Source organism: Spermophilus citellus (genome assembly GCF_964194105.1).
Source record: "Spermophilus citellus genome assembly, chromosome: 2".
In the NCBI taxonomy this organism is placed as follows: domain Eukaryota; kingdom Metazoa; phylum Chordata; class Mammalia; order Rodentia; family Sciuridae; genus Spermophilus; species Spermophilus citellus.
In genome coordinates, this window is record NC_138183.1 from 48,802,119 (window position 1) to 48,823,466 (window position 21,348).

The window sequence follows — 21,348 nt, forward strand, 5'->3', positions numbered from 1 at the left end:
TTGGCAAAGGAACAAGTTGTAGTTTGTGTAGATTAAAATTCATTCTTGCTTACAGGGAAACACTGTATAGGAATCTTGTAAAAATTTCTGTAAGATGGTTGCTATTGTCTCTGAAGAAAACAGAAAGATGCTCAAGTGTAAAGCAAAGTGGATGTAAAGATTTAGAAGAATGGCAAAAATCTTGGAAAACATCAAAGTCAAGGTGATCAGAGAAGGATGTAATCAAGGAAAAATAAAAAGATTTTTAATTTTCCCAAGAGCATATTTGAAATCTGTACTGACATCAAAAACCTAGATTTGAGCTTTCAAAGGTACTGTTTTGAAATGGGGAAATGACACATAAATGGAGAAATATGAACCTTGACATTATTGAATGTGATCTGAGTGAAAATGATGGTCCATCATTTTAGGATGAAAGGAAGATATGCAGAGAGAGTGAAATGGGGAGTGAAGTTAGGAGAGGGAAGAAGGCAATGAAATATTGGAGGAAAAATATAAAGTCAAATAAGACTTCTGAAAAGTCCTCCATAAAAGCAATGAGAAAACCAGCAAAAAAATAAATAAAAAAATAAAAGAAATCAGAAAGAAAGAAAGAGTGGGAGAAGATAAGTAAGGAAGAAACTGTCAGAATCCTACAAGTTCAGAACTCAAGAAATTAATGAAAGACTTTAGTTAACCCAGACAGCACTCATTCAAGAAAAGTGGCTAAATCTTGGTTGAGACTGCCAGCTTTTGTGGCATTCCCCTTTCTCTATTCCCACTGCTTGCTCTCTAGCTCCATGGTTGTCTTGAAACATAATAGTTCACATTTGCAGTGAAAATAGTGAAGAGGCAGCCACTGGAGACATTAGAAGAGTGTTAGAGCTCCTTCAATGACTTTCCCTAAAGAATATTGCCAGCGCCTGACTTGCCTGCAGTTCCCTGGAAGATGCCACCTGCAAAGCTGTCTGTACCGACAGACCATGACAGCACTCATCCTGAATGAGCAGCCTTTTCTGCCAGGGGTGGGGAAGGGGAATATTTGCCATAAAAACTACAAGCAATTTTTTAACTTCCAGTTTCCCTGAAGCAGTTGAGGCAGCAGATAACAGTTCTGGCAAACAATAGTATAAACACAAAGCATGAAAGGAAAAGCTGGAAATAAGATTCCAAAGGGCTTTGACATATTCTGAAATATTACTGGGGATTTAGAAAGCTACATGCATGCATAAAGCACATCCTGCAGGCAGTGGTGTCTCCCTTGTGGAAAGACAAAAGGAGGCCCGGGCTCTCATCTCTGGAGGCCCTTGTGGCTCTGCAGTACTAGAAAATGAAGGCAAAAGCAGACTTGACAAATCCCAGGCTGCATGTTGAAGGTATACCCCGACGCACAAGAACAGCCCTCAGCTCAGACTGATCTTATTATTATTATTTTTTTTTTACCAAAAATCAATTGACCATATAAAATGAGGCTCTACTTCTGGACTTCTTTGTGTTCCATTGATTTATTTGTCTATCTTTACATCAATAGTATGTTGTTCTGATTACTATATGCTATAGACTGTGTCTCCCTCCAGAAATTCATACATTGAAATCTAATCTCCAGTGTGATAGTAACAAGTTGGGCCCTTGGAAAGTGATACAGACACAAAGATGGAGACTTCACAAATGGATCAGTCCTCTCCTAATAAGAGGCCGAAGAGCTACCTTGCATTCCTTCTGCTCTCCAAAGCTATAACGGAACATCAACAATCTGTAACACGGAAGAAGGCCCTAAACAGAATTGACAAGGTTTCACCCCATCTCAGACTTCCAGCCTCCATTAACGTTGAGAAGTAAATTTCTGTTGTTTTTAAGTTGTTCGGTCTACGATGCAGTGTGATAACAGAATAATACACTGTAGATTTGTAAACTTTTCTTCTTCTTTTTCAAAGGCTTTTTGCTATTGTTGTTATTTAGATACTTTTGTTTCCATATTAATTTAGAATCAGCATTTCAAATTTTATGAAATATTTTTAATATAAGGATTGCTTTGAATATATTGTTCAGTTTATGGAGAACTGGCATCTTTAACAATGCTGGGCCTTCTGACTGATGAACAAAGAATGTACCTCCATTTTATTTCATTTTTAAAGATTTTTCTTAACAACACTTTGTAGTTTTCAGTGCTCAAATAACTCCCCTATTTTATCAAATTTATCCCTATTTTAATCATTGTGTCATTTTAAGTGGTATTATTTTTGGTTTTAATCTCAATCTGCATTGTAAATATGTATAAATAAAAGTGATTATGCACCCTGATCTTGCATCCAGTAAACCTTGCTGAAGTCATTCGTAAGTTCTAGCAGCTCTGACATACATTCCATTGGATTTTCTGCATAGATGGTCGTACCATCCATGAATCAAAACATTTTTGCGTTTCTAGTGTTCCACGATTGAATACAAAGTTGAAGAGATCATTTTTTTTTTTTAGGTTGAAATGTACCTGTGTCTTTCTAGTTAGCTCTTTCTAATTTTGCTCATTTTTTATTTTATATATATAACATTTTTTATTTATATATATAACATATATGGACTTCGGAAACAAGCAGGAGTGTCCATACTCATATCAAATAAAATAGATTTCAAGCCAAAGTTAATCAAAAGGGATAAAGAGGGACACTACATACTGCTCAAGGGAACCATACACCAACAAGACATAACAATCATAAATATATATGCCCCAAACAATGGTGCAGCTATGTTCATCAAGCAAACTCTTCTCAAGTTCAAGAGTCTAATAGACCACCATACGATAATCATGGGAGACTTCAACACACCTCTCTCACCACTGGACAGATCTTCCAAACAAAAGTTGAATAAGGAAACTATAGAACTCAATAACACAATTAATAACCTAGACTTAATTGACATATATAGAATATATCACCCAACATCAAGCAGTTACACTTTTTTCTCAGCAGCACATGGATCCTTCTCAAAAATAGATCATATATTATGTCACAGGGCAACTCTTAGACAATATAAAGGAGTAGAGATAATACCATGCATCCTATCTGATCATAATGGAATGAACCTGAAAATCAACGATAAAAGAAGGAAGGAAAAATCATGCATAACTTGGAGAATGAACAATAGGTTACTGAATGATCAATGGGTTATAGAAGACATCAAGGAGGAAATTAAAAAAAATCTTAGAGAGATCGGCCCCATCTTCTTCCCCTCTCCGCCTCTCCGCCTCGCTTCTTTCTCCCCAGCTGTCTCTCCTTCCAAGCTCAGTCTATAAATTTAGATCTTAATTTCTTTCCCCCACCCCGCCTGCTCTCCTGCGTGTCCGGCACCCGGACCCCGCGGCCCTGAGGCACCGCCTCCTCTCCCCCAACCCGCACCCCCTCCCCGGGGGTCCCGAAGGCCGCTGCTGCCGCCGCCGCTGCCACTGCCACTGCCACCTCCCGCGGAGCACCATAGAGCAGACTCTTCACCGCGCAAGTGAGCTGCCGAGTTAAATGAAACAGCTGATAAGATGAGTGACAATTTAAAATCCAAGTGATCCGAGAACACGCACTGAGCTCTGACCCGCTGAATTCAAACTCCCGGTCACCTGCTTCCCGCAGACAAACAGCTATGACTCGGCATTAATTCATCCGGCTGAAACAACTGGTCAGCCCTTCTCATCATACGAAGGTAAATGCCTACCGAGTCTTCATAAGTAGTGGCCACAGGTTTGAAACGGGGCTTGGGAGAGAAGGACCCACCCGTTGAATTGGTCGCCCGGCAAAGGGAAACGACGTCATCAAACTGCTGCGGAGGAGATAACTTCGTGGAAACAGGTGTGTGATCCCATAGCCTTGCCTCTCCACACATCGGGAAAACCTCAAGGACCCCTCCCAGCTCTCCCGTAAGGGCCCCTCCCAGCTCTCCCGTGAGTGCTACAGCCAGCCCGAGGGAATCAGAGGTGGTGCGGGACCCGCGGAGCGGAATTACCGCTCCCACCAGGGCTGACTGCTGAGGTCTCTTGCACCAGCTACGGGGAAGTAGACACCAGAGGACAAGTAAAATCCGCTGAGGATTCTCAGCCCCAAACTCTACAAACTTAGGGTCTGAGGGAATGGCAAACTGGAAGAGTGTGCCCAGTCATTCATGAAAACAGGGCTCCCGGGAGCAGCAGACTTGGCGTGTAGCCAGTATTCTGGTGACAGGGGCCTGGCTAGAGAAAAAGTGGGAAGTGACTAGACACAAGAGGAGCCCCTAGACACTCAGGATTGGAGACTCGCCCAGTCTGGGAGGAGCTGCTGCACAGTGATTGGTTCCTGCGTATTGACAGGAGAAACTTGACCTGGTGGGCACAGCGCCATCTACTGGAAGAGAAGTTAATCAAACTCTAAGACGGCATTTATTGGGTTTTTTTTTTTTCTCTTTTTCTTTTCTCTTTTTTTTTGATTTGGGTTTTTCTTTCATTTTCATTTTTTTCTCTCTTGTTGTTTTATTAATTTTTAAATATTTTTTTTACAAAATATTTTTGTAAATTTTTTTCCTACTAATTTTAATTTAAATTTTTTTAATTATTATTATTATTTTATTTTTTTTATTTTTTTTTATTTTTTAGTTCCTATTCTTTTTCTTCTGTAGTCTTTTCATTTTTCTTATCCCCCCTTTTTTCCTTGAAATCTACCTGCCTACTCTCATTCTCTTTAGAGACTTCTTCCCTTCCCTTCAAATACCTTTCCTCCCAAGCATCAAATTAATCTATAGGAGTAAACAGTAACTCAGCAGTCAAACAGAACAAGAAGCAACATGAGCAGCTTCAAAAAACAAGGAAGAAAAGGAGTACAAACAATGCAGGACAGCCTAAATATTCAGGAGGACCTAGAGTCATCAGAAAAATGGTCATATAAAGAACTCAAGGAACACCTAAGACAGATGGAATGGAACCTTAAAGAGGATACAAGACAGCAAATTCAAGCAGCGAAAGAACACATTGAGAATGCATTTCATAAACAGATAAAAGAAGAAGTTAAGCATCTTTATCAGGAGATAGAGATTATAAAAAATAATCAAACAATAATTCTAGAAATGAAGGAAATGATAAACCAAATTAAAAACTCAATTGAGAGTATCACTAACAGAGTGGAGCAAGTAGAAACCAGAACGTCAGATAATGAAGACAAAATATACCACCTTGAAAAGAGTCTAGCCAACTCAGAAAGGCTGGTAAAAAATCACGAGACAAACATCCAAGAGTTATGGGATAACATAAAAAAACCAAACTTACGAGTCATCGGGATAGAAGAAGGTACAGAGATTCAAACCAAGGGAATGAGAAGCCTGCTGAATGAAATAATTACAGAAAACTTTCCAGAAATAAAAAAGGAAACAGATATACAAATTGAAGATGCATACAGGACACCGAGCACACAAAATCACAGTAGACCAACGCCAAGACACATTGTTATGAAGATATCCAATATACAGAACAAAGAGAAAATATTAAAAGCTACAGGAGAAAGGAGACAGATTACATTTAGGGGTAAACCAATACGGTTAACCACGGATTTTTCATCACAGACACTGAAAGCAAGAAGGTCATGGAACAATGTATTTCAAACACTGAAAGACAATGGATGCCAACCAAGAATTCTGTATCCAGCAAAATTAAGCTTCAGGTATGACAACGAAATAAAAATCTTTCATGATAAACAAAAGTTAAAAGAATTTGCAGCCAGAAAACCAGCATTGCAAAGCATTTTGAGCAAAACACTACAAGAAGAAGAAATGAAAAACAATAACCAAAAACATCAGTGGGAAGTGCCTCAGTAAAGACAGAGGGCGAGGGGAAAGACAATCATGGAGAAACAAACAAAAATTTTTTTAAAAAAAGGATAAACAATCAAACATGGATGGAAGTTCGAACCAGATGTCAATAGTAACTCTGAATGTTAATGGCTTAAACTCTCCAATAAAGCGACACAGGCTGGTATCATGGATTAAAAAAACAAATCCAACAATATGCTGCCTCCAGGAGACACATCTGATTGGAAAAGACCTACACAGGCTGAAGGTGAAAGGATGGGAAAAAATATACCACGCACACGGTCCTCGCAAGCAAGCAGGGGTGGCCATCCTCATATCGAATAAAATCGACTTCAAGACTAAGATAATCAAAAGGGATAAAGAAGGTCATTATATACTGTTAAAAGGAATCATTCACCAACAAGACATAACAATTATCAATATTTACGCACCAAATAATGGTGCTGCGACATTCATAAAACAAATTCTCCTCAAATTCAAGAATCAAATAGACCACAACACAATAATTATGGGAGACTTCAACACACCTCTCTCACCATTGGACAGATCATTCCAAACAAAAGTTGAATAAAGAAACTATAGAACTCAATACCACAATCAATAACCTAGACTTAACTGACCTATATAGAATATATCAACCATCATCAAATGGATATACTTTTTTCTCAGCAGCACATGGATCCTTCTCAAAAATAGACCATATATTATGCCATAGGGCAACCCTCAGTAAATATAAAGGGGTGGAGATAATACCATGCATTTTATCTGATCACAATGGAATGAAACTGGAAATCAATGATAAAAGAAGGAAGGAAAAATCCTACATCACATGGAAAATGAACAATATGCTACTGAATGATCAATGGGTTACAGAAGACATAAAGGAGGAAATCAAAAAATTCTTAGAGATAAACGAAAATACAGACACAACATATCGGAATCTATGGGACACAATGAAAGCAGTTTTAAGAGGAAAGTTCATCGCCTGGTGGTCATTCCTCAAAAAAAGAAGAAAACAACAAATAAATGAGCTCACACTCCAAATCAAAGCCCTAGAAAAGGAAGAGCAAAACAACAGCAAATGTAGCAGAAGGCAAGAAATAATTAAAATCAGAGCGGAAATTAATGAAATTGAAACAAAAGAAACTATTGAAAAAATTAACAAAACTAAAAGTTGGTTCTTCGAAAAAATAAATAAGATCGACAGACCTTTAGCCATGCTAACGAAGAGAAGAAGAGAGAGAACTCAAATTACTAACATACGGGATGAAAAAGGCAATATCACAACAGAAGCTACAGAAATACAGAAGACAATTAGAAATTATTTTGAAAACCTATATTCCAATAAAATAGAGGATAGTGAAGACATCGATAAATTTCTTAAGTCATATGATTTGCCCAGACTGAGTCAGGAGGATACACACAATCTGAACAGACCAATATCAATGGATGAAATTGAAGAAGCCATCAAAAGACTACCAACCAAGAAAAGCCCAGGACCGGATGGGTATACAGCAGAGTTTTACAAAACCTTCAAAGAAGAATTAAAACCAATACTTTTCAAGTTATTTCAGGAAATAGAAAAAGAGGGAGCTCTTCCAAATTCATTCTATGAGGCCAACATCACCCTGATCCCGAAACGAGACAAAGACACCTCAAAGAAAGAAAACTACAGACCAATATCTCTAATGAACCTAGATGCAAAAATCCTCAATAAAATTCTGGCGAATCGAATACAAAAACACATCAAAAAAATAGTGCACCATGATCAAGTAGGATTCATCCCTGGGATGCAAGGATGGTTTAACATACGGAAATCAATAAATGTTATTCACCACATCAATAGACTTAAAGACAAGAACCATATGATCATCTCGATAGATGCAGAGAAAGCATTCGACAAAGTACAGCATGCCTTTATGTTCAAAACATTAGAAAAACTAGGGATAACAGGAACTTACCTTGACATTGTAAAAGCTATCTATGCTAAGCCTCAGGCTAGCATCATTCTGAATGGACAAAAGTTGAAGGCATTCCCTCTAAAATCCGGAACAAGACAGGGATGCCCTCTATCTCCACTTCTATTCAATATAGTTCTCGAAACACTGGCCAGAGCAATTAGACAGAAGAAAGAAATTAAAGGCATAAAAATTGGAAAAGAAGAACTTAAATTATCACTGTTTGCAGATGACATGATTCTATACCTAGAAGACCCAAAAGGGTCTACAAAGAAACTACTAGAACTAATAAATGAATTCAGCAAAGTGGCAGGATATAAAATCAACACGCATAAATCAAAGGCATTCCTGTATATCAGCGACAAATCCTCTGAAATGGAAATGAGGACAACCACTCCATTCACAATATCCTCAAAAAAAATAAAATACTTGGGAATCAACCTAACAAAAGAGGTGAAAGATTTATACAATGAAAACTACAGAACCCTAAAGAGAGAAGTAGAAGAAGATCTTAGAAGATGGAAAAATATACCCTGTTCATGGATAGGCAGAACTAACATCATCAAAATGGCGATATTACCAAAAGTTCTCTATAGATTTAATGCAATGCCAATCAAAATCCCAAAGGCATTTCTTGTAGAAATAGATAAAGCAATCATGAAATTCATATGGAAAAATAAAAAAACCAGAATAGCAAAAGCAATTCTAAGCAGAAAGTGTGAATCAGGCGGTATAGCGATACCAGATTTCAAACTATACTACAGAGCAATAGTAACAAAAACAGCATGGTACTGGTACCAAAACAGGCGGGTGGACCAATGGTATAAAATAGAGGATACAGAGACTAATCCACAAAGTTACAACTATCTTATATTTGATAAAGGGGCTATAAGCATGCAATGGAGGAAGGATAGCATCTTCAACAAATGGTGTTGGGAAAACTGGAAATCCATATGCAACAAAATGAAACTGAAACCCTTTCTCTCGCCATGCACAAAAGTTAACTCAAAATGGATCAAGGAGCTTGATATCAAATCAGAAACTCTGCGTCTGATAGAAGATAAAGTTGGCTCCGATCTACAGATTGTGGGGTTGGGCTCCAAATTCCTTAATAGGACACCCATAGCACAAGAGTTAACAACTAGAATCAACAAATGGGACTTAATTAAACTTAAAAGTTTTTTCTTAGCAAAAGAAACAATAAGAGAGGTAAATAGGGAGCCTACATCCTGGGAACAAATCTTTACTCCTCACACTTCAGATAGAACCCTAATATCCAGAGTATACAAAGAACTCAAAAAATTAGACAATAAGATAACAAATAACCCAATCAACAAATGGGCCAAGGACCTGAACAGACACTTCTCAGAGGAGGACATACAATCAATCAACAAGTACATGAAAAAATGCTCTCCATCGCTAGCAGTCAGAGAAATGCAAATCAAAACCACCCTAAGATACCATCTCACTCCAGTAAGATTGGCAGCCATTATGAAGTCAAACAACAACAAGTGCTGGAGAGGATGTGGGGAAAAGGGTACACTTGTTCATTGTTGGTGGGACTGCAAATTGGTGCAGCCAATTTGGAAAGCAGTATGGAGATTTCTTGGAAAGCTGGGAATGGAACCACCATTTGACCCAGCTATTCCCCTTCTCGGTCTATTCCCTAAAGACCTAAAAAGAGCATGCTACAGGGACACTGGTACATCGATGTTCATAGCAGCACAATTCACAATAACAAGACTGTGGAACCAACCTAGATGCCCTTCAATAAACGAATGGATAAAAAAAAATGTGGCATTTATACACAATGGAGTATTACTCTGCATTAAAAAATGACAAAATCATAGAATTTGGAGGGAAATGGATGGCATTAGAGCAGATTATGCTAAGTGAAGCCAGCCAATCCCTAAAAAACAAATGACAAATGTCTTCTTTGATATAAGGAGAGTAACTAAGAACAGAGTAGGGACGAAGAGCATGAGAAGAAGATTAACATTAAACAGGGATGAGAGGTGGGAGGGAAAGGGAGAGAGAAGGGAAATTGCATGGAAATGGAAGGAGACCCTCAGGGTTATACAAAATTACATACAAGAGGAAGTTAGGGGAAAGGGAAAAATAAAAGAAAAAAAAAGAGGAATCTTTAACGATATATATATATATATACATATATATATATATATATATATATACATATATATATATACATACACACTCACACACATACATACATACATATATATACATATATATAACATATACAAATAAATATATATGTTTATAAGCATATAAATATATTTTTACCCATATTAGATTGTATGATTCTTAATCTAATTTCTATTAATAGATAATTTTATTTAACATTGAAATGGGAAAATTTTCAGTTAAATTATTTTGGTTTTCTAATAATAATAAAAACTATGTGTATTTTATAAACTTTCTATTTAGTTTTCTTTTTCTCAGATCTTAAATTTACTCTGCATGCTATCTTATTTATTAAATATTCTATTTATATTCCCTTTGTAGTTTTGCTCAGGATCATTATGTTATTGTTTCAGTGGTTCTAATTTTTCATTAAACATCTTTTTTTTAAAATTCATTAAATTAAAAAAAAACTAATTTCAGAATGTCTTTTTAAATGATACATATATTAAGTAATAAAATATTACTTTATATAAGGTATAAAAGTTATATATTGTTAAGGTGAGATTGCAATAAATCACAAGTCAATATAAAAACAGGAGAGTGAAACCTTTATATATCAGCCAGCGGGCCAGATACATCAGCTGGCTGGCCAAGGGGTACGCTCCAAGTCTACACCCTTTGACCCCCTCCTGGGGTTTGAGTACACCCTTTATAGTACAAAACCATATTAAAGAATTAGTGGCTGTTGCTATGATTCAAAACCATAAATATATATCATGATATCTAAAATTATAAGCAGAAAAAGTAGTGGCCCAAAATGCCCCTAGTTGAGTACAAGTTAAAAAATGGTTACTAACATCTAGACAATCAGTCTCTGACAGAGTACATTGTCTAAGAAAAACAGGAATCAAAGAGAGAACATTTTTACATTGTATAAGAATTGCCATTTTGTTTTGCCAAACATGCTATGCTAAGCAACTGTTGATGGGTATACATGCAGGGCTTTCCATAGGAGAAGCATTTCTTACATGATGTGGAGACTCAGGGCAAAATGGAGTCTGTTTGGTCATTTCTCATACAGCATGACTAATAACAATATGGAAGCTAGTACTCTCCACCAAGAACCCTTTATAGCACTTATAATGTTATATTTATCAGTAGTAAATTGTATCAATGATCAAATTCCTAACAGAGGTCACAGAAAATGATAACAACAGATTTAAAACAATAATAACCAGTACCTTCATGTTATCCTTTAGCAATTATAGAATATTTTCATAACTTAATTCTCACAAAACACTCTAGAGTAGTATGATAATATAATTCTTTCAAATATATACCTGTGGACTCAAAAGTCTGAGCAGCTACATGTGTTCATAAAGCCTTCTTTGGTAAGCATAGAACATGTGAGCACAGATACAAAAAAGCTTGGTATCCATAATCCTAAATGTCTAGATTTTCATGGATATTTCCTTTTTAACTAGAGATTAGTTCTTGTATCCAATTCAGAAGATATTTGTAGCTATTTCATCAAAGATAAATAATACATATTTCTACTCTTATAACTTTCCAGCCATTGCTACAAAGGAGAACATAGTATAAAACCTCCCTTGCTGTCTGAAGTCCAAATAACAGCTAGCACCTCCTTCTTGGTTAGAAATGGCAGGAAAATCTGCATTGCATTTGAATTATATGATGAAAAGGTGGCCATTCTGATAGTCAATTCTCCATCTTTACAAAAAGCCTACACATGACCCAAACCAAGAAACTAGTGGAGTTGTAGGATCCTCCTATAAGAGTTCTGCATGCCACATCATTATCAGCATGCCCTCCTATGGATTTCTTTTCTCAGTAGCATTTCAGACATGGAGTCCATTCCATGGAAAACTATACAGTTAAATGTGGAGGATATAGTAACAAGAGGCTCTAAGAATCAAGAGCTCCTGAAATAAGTATTGTTTCATTTACATATGTGATGACATTGTTGTTCCACCTTAAGAGAAAATAAAATCTTGGCAATACTGAGGATATGGGGCTAATAAGAGAGGCATAGTAAAAAGAACCCAAAGAAAATTGTGGTGGGTGGTAATCTTGGTTAAAATTACTTGGCCTCTATATCCAAATTTCCTCATTTGCAAAATATGAGGATTAAATGAGTTAGCACCAATAAATTGCTATGCACAGTACTTGGCACATACTGAACACTTCAGAAGTCAATAAACAATTAGGATTTCTTAAAGTCTGACATTTTCACAATTTTCACTTCTTCTAGAAGCCACGGTTTAAGCAATTATCTCAAAAATTTAGAAAGCTATCAGCTAATAGGAAAATAATAGTTATCTGTATTTCTATCTCTGAGAGATAATTTTGATGAGGAGCTCTCCACACACATAAATGGCACTGTTACAGATTAGCATGGGCCAATCAATGGTTTTGGTTGAAATAACTGCTATGCTATGGTGTCAAACAAAACTCAGATCTTGATGCTGAAAAAGCAAAGGCTCATTTCTGAGATAACATGACATCACTAACACAGGTTATCAGTGGGATCTTCTTACCAGAGTCATTCAGCCATCATCTTAAATATTGCTGACTATATTAGAATTAAATTTTTTTAAAAAAACCTCTGGTTAGTTTTTCACTGTCATATCATCCCACTCAACTCATTGGCTAAAATTAGGGGACCAGAGTGTTCAGTCATTCCTGTTCCCCAAGTTAAGGAGAGTCAAATGTCTGGGGAAAGCATTAACAAACACATCTTACAAATTCCTAGCATGTGGGCCGAAGGGTAGGGGTGGGAATGGGGAAGGAAGCAAATGAGGAAATGGAAAGACGGCTGTAATTCTGAGTTTGTGCAGCATTCCTTTCCCATCCTATCTTCCTCCCTCGCCCTTCATACATACTCATAAACTTCACACCAGGCAAGCATTCCCATCCAATGATCTGCTTTTTGAGAAGGAGAAGGAAAGAGAAACACCAGTTCTAATCTAGCAATTTTTTTGTGTCCCTAGATCAGCCAAAGCATGTATCGCTGTGTGATCGAATTATGGTCACAGCAATTTGGACTATGATATTAGAAACTACGCCTTGATTTATCACGTGTGTAAAACCTACAGAATCTTCATTTGTCTAAAGGGCCAAGGAATGACTACTTGAGTGTCAATTTTCCTTTGCAAATAATCACTACCATAGCAGCAGGGGAAAAGAAGTAACATCATTAAACTAAAATAAAACAAATAAAATTAAAATGCTCCTGTGTGTGTGTGTGTGTGTGTGTGTGTGTGTATATATATATATATATATATATATATATATATATATATATATATATATATATATATATATATATATATATATATATATCTCACCCTTCATCTCCCATTACCTGAGCTGGTTTGAGGCCTCATATTTTCATGGGCCTGCTAACCAGCTCATCAGGATGCATGTGGCTCTCTGCTTAACTTTAGACAAGTCTTTCTTTTTTGTTTTGCTTCAGTTATATAACAACTTGGGGGAGGAGAAAGGGAATTTCTTGACTGGCTAGAATCCTGAAAACGCATAGGGCCAGAGCCCAATTACTAACATACTTTGGGGACATACAACAATGAATTGGTCACTATCGCAGAAGCACATATGGGCTGCTCAATCTCAAACGTTACCCTTAGTAACAAAGACATTTTTTTTTTTCTGAGCATCTTTTGTGAAAACAGCTATTGGAGATAAAATTGGTCCTATTTAATTAACTTTTTACTTCTAACCCTGAGGCACACAAGAAAATAATGAAAAATCACCACAAAACAGTTGGTGACTACCTACTGTTTTTTTTTTTTGCGATATTTCTAAATGTTTTGTTTCTATGCAAAAGCACTTTTCCCTTAGTATTTTAGTTATCAGAAAACTCAATTGTATTAAGATAAAAGAAAACAGTAGAAAAGTGTTACATTGTTTACCTTTCATTGAATTGCTTATTTATGTTTGTTTTTATGTTTTCCATTGCTCTAATTCTATTTGGTGCACTTGCATTTACTTCCTGTTTTTTAAATACTTTGAATTTACTCCAGTCCTCCCCTCTCAATTTTGATGTATTTATGTTTTTTTTCCTACAAATAGTCATATTGTATCATTAATGTAAAGAAGCAGAATGAAGAAAGTTGATGTTTTTAGGTCTCCTATTATATCAGAATACAATTCATATTCAATTTATTTATATTTGCTCATTTCTCATATTATTCAATGGAATTTGAACAGAATGCTGCCATTTAATGAACTGAAAACAGTTATTTTGTAAATACTTACATTGGAATAATACAGAGTACTTAGATTGCATGGCAATATGGGTATGACAATATATATTAGTAGTAGTATTTGTGGTTAATTACATTGCTATGTTGATAAATTGAAATATAACCCCGACACAGTTCATTTTTTTATATGCCCTTTTCCTCTGTGCTACAGAAATCACAATGAGTAATAACAAGAGAGGTTAATTAACACTTTAAAGAAATGAAAGCAGTTAACCTTTTGTTGATCCTATTCATAATTTTGAGTTTGTGGATTTAATAAAAATATTCCACAATGAGAATTTCACAGAAAACTCAAATAATTAATAAATTCTCCCTGCAGATTATTACTTCTGTCAGTAACTAGAACTGGTATCAAAAAAATCCCCCCAATCAAACAAAGCACACCTTCACTTTTTGTCATATTCAAAGGACAAAAGTAATATCAAAATAAATCAACTTTTAATTGTTAAGAGGGTTGTCAAGGATATCCTATCTATAAGGACAAGTTTCTGTACTTTTCCATAGATGGAAGCTAAATGACTATTTTCTTGAGTATGCAAACTTGGAGCCAAAAGCAGGACATTCAAGATAAGTGTACAATGTTCCTACAAAAGCAGTATGCAATAAAGTGAAGGCGAGTAGGAATAATATGAAGATGGTCATACAGAAAGATTCAGTTAAGTTTAATCATGTTAACTTTAGAATGTGAAGACAGCTCTGAAAATGAAGGTGGCAAGAGGCAGTATCAATGGTCTGGGGGAAATTTTTCCATATGAGAATAACACAACCAAGAGTACATACTGAATCCTGTCATAATCATGACATTAAAAACAGTTTTATTACATCATCTGAAATTGAGCATGCCACTGCATGTTTTCATGACTTTTTGTGATCTATCTATCCAGATGGGTTCTTTTCTGTGATTTATCCTCATGAATAATTTGTATTCAACTTCAAAAACAGTTCAAATATTAATCCTTCCTTGTGAGTTCTCTGGGCCCAGTTACAATTGATCTCATCCTACTTCATGCAACTCTGAAGGACACTTAAACTGTGGGTTTCCACCTGACAGCAAGGACTTTCTCCATGTTCTTTTTTAAATTCAATTTTATTATTTTTTATTTATATATGACAGCAGAATGCAATACAATTCCTATTACACATATAGAACACATTTTTTCATATCTCTGGTTGTATACAAAGTATATTCACACCAATTTATGTCTTCATACGTATACTAATGATGGTGGAATGTGATAATCATTATTCTCTATGTTCTTTATATATAGTGTTCCTTATGGATATCAGGTAAAATGAAAATGTATGATAAATTAAGGAGTCAAATTATTGTAGTGATTATAATCCATAATAAACTCTTTCTGGTATGACAGAGATATCAGGGCCAATTGTCACCTTTCATACCTTTTGAGTTTAAGATGCTAAAAGCAACATTGTATGTATTGTGCTGACAGGAGGACACATATCCAGGTCATGTACAACACTTTGACAGTACAATGGAATAAGAGGTTTGATGGTGAATAATAGATTACACAAAGTTAATGAAAGAAGGAAAATTGTGACACAAATCTTCAATTGCAGATGTTTGCTGTTACATGGAAGAAAATCAGGTGGATTAGTTAAAGAAGCATCAGGCTTCTTCTGTTAAAGCTTTATAACAAAGAAAAAGAATAATGATTTTTGAAAGACCAAACAGCAATATTGTTTTGATCTCCATTCAGTCTTCCTTTTGCTCTGACTATGAGGTTACTAACAAAATTGGACCTCCTCTCTCAGCAACTTCTCAGTAGGCCTTCAACCATACACTATGCTGCTGTCTCTACAACGGCTCTGTCTTCACCTCTCCCAATGGTCTGTGAGTTTCCTGAGGGAAGAACTCTGGTTTGATTTGTCTTTCTTTTTCCTTGCAAGGCATTATAATTTATTTGAATAAATATATAGAATTTTAGTATTTAGCTACTAACTAGTATTAGTTAAAGGGGACTTAACCATACATGAATATCTATGCAGAAAATTCCATACCAAAAAATGCTATTTGCTTTGCATAAAGAGTAACTGGTGATACTACAATAACTTGAGAAAAACAGAAGTTAATGCTGGGTATGACTAGGAAAATTCTAGAAGTATATTTTAAAAATGGTTCAATACTTTTCTACAAACTCTTCTTCAGAAAATAAATCAAATGAGAAATAAAGAATAAAAACTATATTTTCAGATGTTTGTTGAAAAGTATTTTTAATGGTGAAATTGGTAAACAGACTAAATTTTAGCAAAATGATAAATTGATCAAATATTATATATTAGCTCAAAGAAGTATTCACACAGCAATTAAAATGATAATTATGAAGATGTTGCACAGACACATAAAAGAGTTATTATAAAATTTAAAAGAAAAGCAACCAATGGATCATTGTAAATGCTGTATAATTGCAATTATGTTAAATATATACACAGCTAAATGAAGAAAGGAATTCAACAAAATATTTTATAGGCATGGTTTTATGGTGGTAAAATTATGGTTGTTTTTAATTTTTAAAAATGTCTTTCAATGTTATAGTATTTAAAATAAAGAGGAGAAACATACAACTTGAGTTGTTTTTATTATTATTTTTTTTTAATCTTGGGAAATTAAGATGAAGACTCAAAGAGACAAAAGCAGTTTTCCTTAAGAAATAGCTTATGAAATAATTCTTACCTTCAAAATTCTTTAAATATATTATATTTAAAGTAGGTGTTTCCATATAAACCTACTGCGTCCATTAAGCACTTCCATTTTGCTTCCTTTTATCAATTATGTCTTACTATCACACAAAACTGGTTTTCTTATAATTATGCAGGTATAAATTCAATTCAGGCCTCAGTGGAGTATAATCAAAACGTTAGGAGGGTTTCATTCCTTTCTAAAGTTTCTAGGCAAGAATCAATTGCCCTACGTGTTCCACCTTCTGAAAGACACTCAAATTTCTTACTTGAAGCTTCCTTTCTGTCTTCAGAGCCAGGAACATGTCCTCTGACTCTTCTCCCATGGCCTCATGTCTGTCTGAGTATAATCAGGAGAGGTTCTCCACATTTAAATATTTATATAATTAGATTCATCCCACCCAGAAGATCCAGAAAGAGCTTCCATCTCGGGGTTCTTAACCTTATTTAACCCTATCTGCATAGTCATTTTGACAGAGAAAGCAATATATGTACAAGTTTAGGAAAAATGGATGTGGAAATCTTTGGGGTAGGTGGCACTATTCTGCCTACCACATTCACTAGCATGTCTAAACAACTGGATAGTTTTCTGGAATGACCTTAAATCTTGGTTTCTTAGGCTATTTGTTTGTATGGATGCATATTCTCTCTATACTCCAGCAAATTGTCTGCTAGTTATAAAGACCTTAGTTATGAATATTTAAAAGCCATTAGTAATTCTCTGTCCCTTTTTTTCTTCCTTTAGGAATATTTAGCCTAAAAGATACTAGGTAGGATATATGTTAGAGGAAAGGATATAGGTACTGTGGCCTCATGTAATGAGATACAAAGGGGTGTGTGTGTCTGTGTGTGTAAAGGATGAGAGAAGATGGCCTGGTGGCTGCAGTCATCCACCATGGGAGTAGCTTGAGGGTGGGGTGAGGAGGTCATTCATGGTCTGGCAAGGGTTGTAAAAGCTGAGAAGGTGAGGAGGCCATTCTTGTGGCCAACCTCTGAGTAGTCATACTCAAGAAGTATGAGAGGGATCTCCATGGAAGGAAATGTATGAAATGGTTCAAGCAGCTTGGAATGAGGTATCAGAAATCTGAATGGGTAAAAACCATGTTTGAATGTGGAGTGGTCATGACCCCAGCATATTTTGTTACAGCCCAAGTATAGCACCAATGACATACACTTTGGGGGAAGCAGTGCACAGCAGTAACATCTATGACTTTGCAGAAAGTCAAAGCCTAAGAAGGGTGAGAAAACCCTTAGTACATGGGAGCACCATAGTGCAGGGCTCAGAATCTGTTCATGGTGAAGAAGGTGTCTACCACCCACACAGGCCAGCTCAGATGCTGTGTCCTGAGATCCCTAAGTATAGTTATTAATACTCCAGACCTGGAGGAGGGTTTTATAGCCCAAGTGAGGTATGTAGGACAAATCAAGAGGGTTAAACATGAATGGATGTTGAAGTCTGATATGTTGAGATACTAAGATTATCCACATGGGGAGCTGGAGGGGGAAGAAAACTGATTACACATAGTGAGGATTCATCAAATAAGTAAACATACTAGGGATTCTGAAAGCCAGGTTTTCCATGGTTGGAGAAAAGAGTTTAAAAAGGAGTAAAACCAGAATGAAAATTTAAGCATTGCTATTGGATTGGAATTAGGGATATTTGTGTGAATTCAAAAGTTTTTCTATATGTAGATGGTATAGAAAAATGTACATAGAGGTGTGTGTGTATGTGTGTGTGTGAGTGTGTGTGTGTGTGTGTGTTTACATTTCCTAGCTCCATTCTCTGAGAGGGTCTTGGAACTCCATGTCTCTATAAGAAATGAGGATTCAAAGCCCTTAATTTTGTTTTCTAAGTCATTCTTTACTAAAAGTAAACACACTTTCTTGAATTGATATATAATTTTATGACTAAGAAAGGAAGGATATAAAATGAATCACTCACATCATGATGTGAATGAAAATAAGGAAGTACTCAAATAATAATGGGGATATATAAAAAGCACACACATATTCACACAAACACACACACACACACACACAACCAGTATTAATGGACTCACAGTAGTTAAATTAAACAAAAATGTGTGCATCTAAATAATAATGATATTAACAAATTCTAACCTATTAAAATTGAAATCAATTCATCCATAGCATAAATATATGCATATATTCATACATAGAAAAAAAATCTTCACAAATAATGCAATAAAAAGAATGATGGGCTTTGAAGAAAGCCATCTATATTGGCTTCCTTTGGCATAATATTCATCAGAAAACATCAATGATGGTAAAAGTTTGATGTAAAACAGAAACATTCACATAATCTCAAAGCATCTTCCCATATCACACCCACTTTCTGATTATAAATTGGGAAAAAGTAATTTCAGTGTGGTGAAAACTAGGAGATACCACCTCAATCAAATGCTCAAAATTAACATCATCAAAATGGAACAAATCAAATCATTTACCACCTGATAAGATGCAATCACACAATGTTACTTCTGTGATATTCCTGCCAAAGTCATTTAATCGAAGAAAACATCAGATAAGCCCAAATTGAAAGACATTTTCTAAATAACTGGTTTAAAATCTTCAAAAGTGTCAAGGGCATGAGAGAAAAGACAAGGCATAGGAAGGAGGTGAAAGGAGATTGAAGATACAGAGCATCTAAATGCAGTACATGATCTTAAAGTTAGAGCTGCTTTATGTGCTGGTGGACTGTGTAATGGTGAAGGACCCAGCATTAGGAAGGGCCCCTGTGCTTAGTTTCATGTTCTGTTGTTTTCTCAATTCTTAATACATTTTAGCCATGCCCACATTCATTTGAACTGTATCCTAGGTGTTATAGTTGGTCCTATTTAGATTGAATCCTTTTTCTGAAAAAGGACATAATTGGAACAATTGACAAAATTTGGATGAGGTACGCAATTTAGATGTTAGTAATATAATTTCCTCATTTTGGTGGTTATATTGAGGTTACATAAAAGAATGTCTTCATAGAATATACACACTAAAATACTTGGGTGTTAAGAAAAATATATCAAGTTTTAGTGCTTTAGAGGAAAAAAACACTCTTTGTGTTATAATTGCAACTTTACTCAAAGTTTAAAATTATTTCAAAAGAAAAAGGGAAAAGCAATTTATCAAAGCCTGTGTAGAGTTGGATCTTGATGGATTAAGACAATATATGTGGATGGAGCTCAAGGGCATTATGCTGAATGAAAAAAAAATCTCTAAAAGTTACATAGTGTACACAGCACTGATAAAATATTCTCAAAGTTAAAAAATCAGATAATTTCCTCTGAGGGTTAAGAGTTGATGGAGGGATGCAGCAATTAAGGGTAACAGAAGCAATTCCTTTATGGTGTTGAAACAATTCTGGTGACACCAAATTTTCATGTAGGAAGGATTTAGCACACAAAATTATTGGGAAATTTGTAGGGAAAATACAGTGAGAACAAGGCTTGTGTTGAAGCTTTATTGGCTCCAAGAATCTTGTTATGGAGTGATTACATGTTGGCTTTATCAAAGGGAGATAGAAAAGGAGGGAGACTCAAATGCTGAAGCAGGGTCACCCATTGATTAAAAAATGTTAAAAAATTAAATTTGGTTAAATATTAACCATTGTTCCTATATGGATGATATCAATATTTGGTTTTTATTATTTTATAGTCAAAATTTACCCAAATTATGACAAAAATCTTTTAAAAAATCGGAAGATCTTTCCTTATCTAGTGAGCTAATATAGAAAACCATGGAAAGGATGCTTTATGGTTCTGGAGAATCCCACAAAGGAGTGAAGGTTGGTGAAGACCCCCTCAAGTTCCACTCAGTGTGAATAAATTTTAGATAGTCCCCTTGCTCATTTTGGAAATGGGATTTTTTTTCTTCTAGAGCACTTATTTTATTTTTTCTTCTAGAGCACTGTGTAATGGTAAAGAAAACAACTGTAAATCTTTTCTCTATCCCTTCCCTTTGAGATGTAAAATTTTAAAAGCCTCTGGTCAATTTTGTAACGCAGGAGTGACTTTCTCGAGGTCCAAAGCCATCCTTCAGAAATGTGTTCATCAAGGAAGATCAGACTCCCATCTTTAGGCTTCCTCTTAGCTTAGAGGGTAGAACCCTAACTTAGCCAGTAAATTGCTCAAATTGTAAAGTTGCCTCCCCTCACGAAGGCGCTAGGAAGCTTAGCTTTCCTTTGGGTGAGGTCAGTTAGCAAACTCAAAAGGTCCCGACCCAGCTTTTAAAACCTTCTTATCCTTGCCCAGCTCAGTGGAGCATGCCTGTAGTCTCAGAGGCTCCAGAGGCTAATACAGGAGGATTGCAAGTTCAAAGTCAGCCTCAGCAAGTTAGTGAGGACCTAAGCAACTTAATGAGATTCTGTCTCAAATAAAATATAAAAAAGGGTGGGAAGGTTGCTCAGTGGTTAAGCATCCCTCCGTTCAATCCTTTGG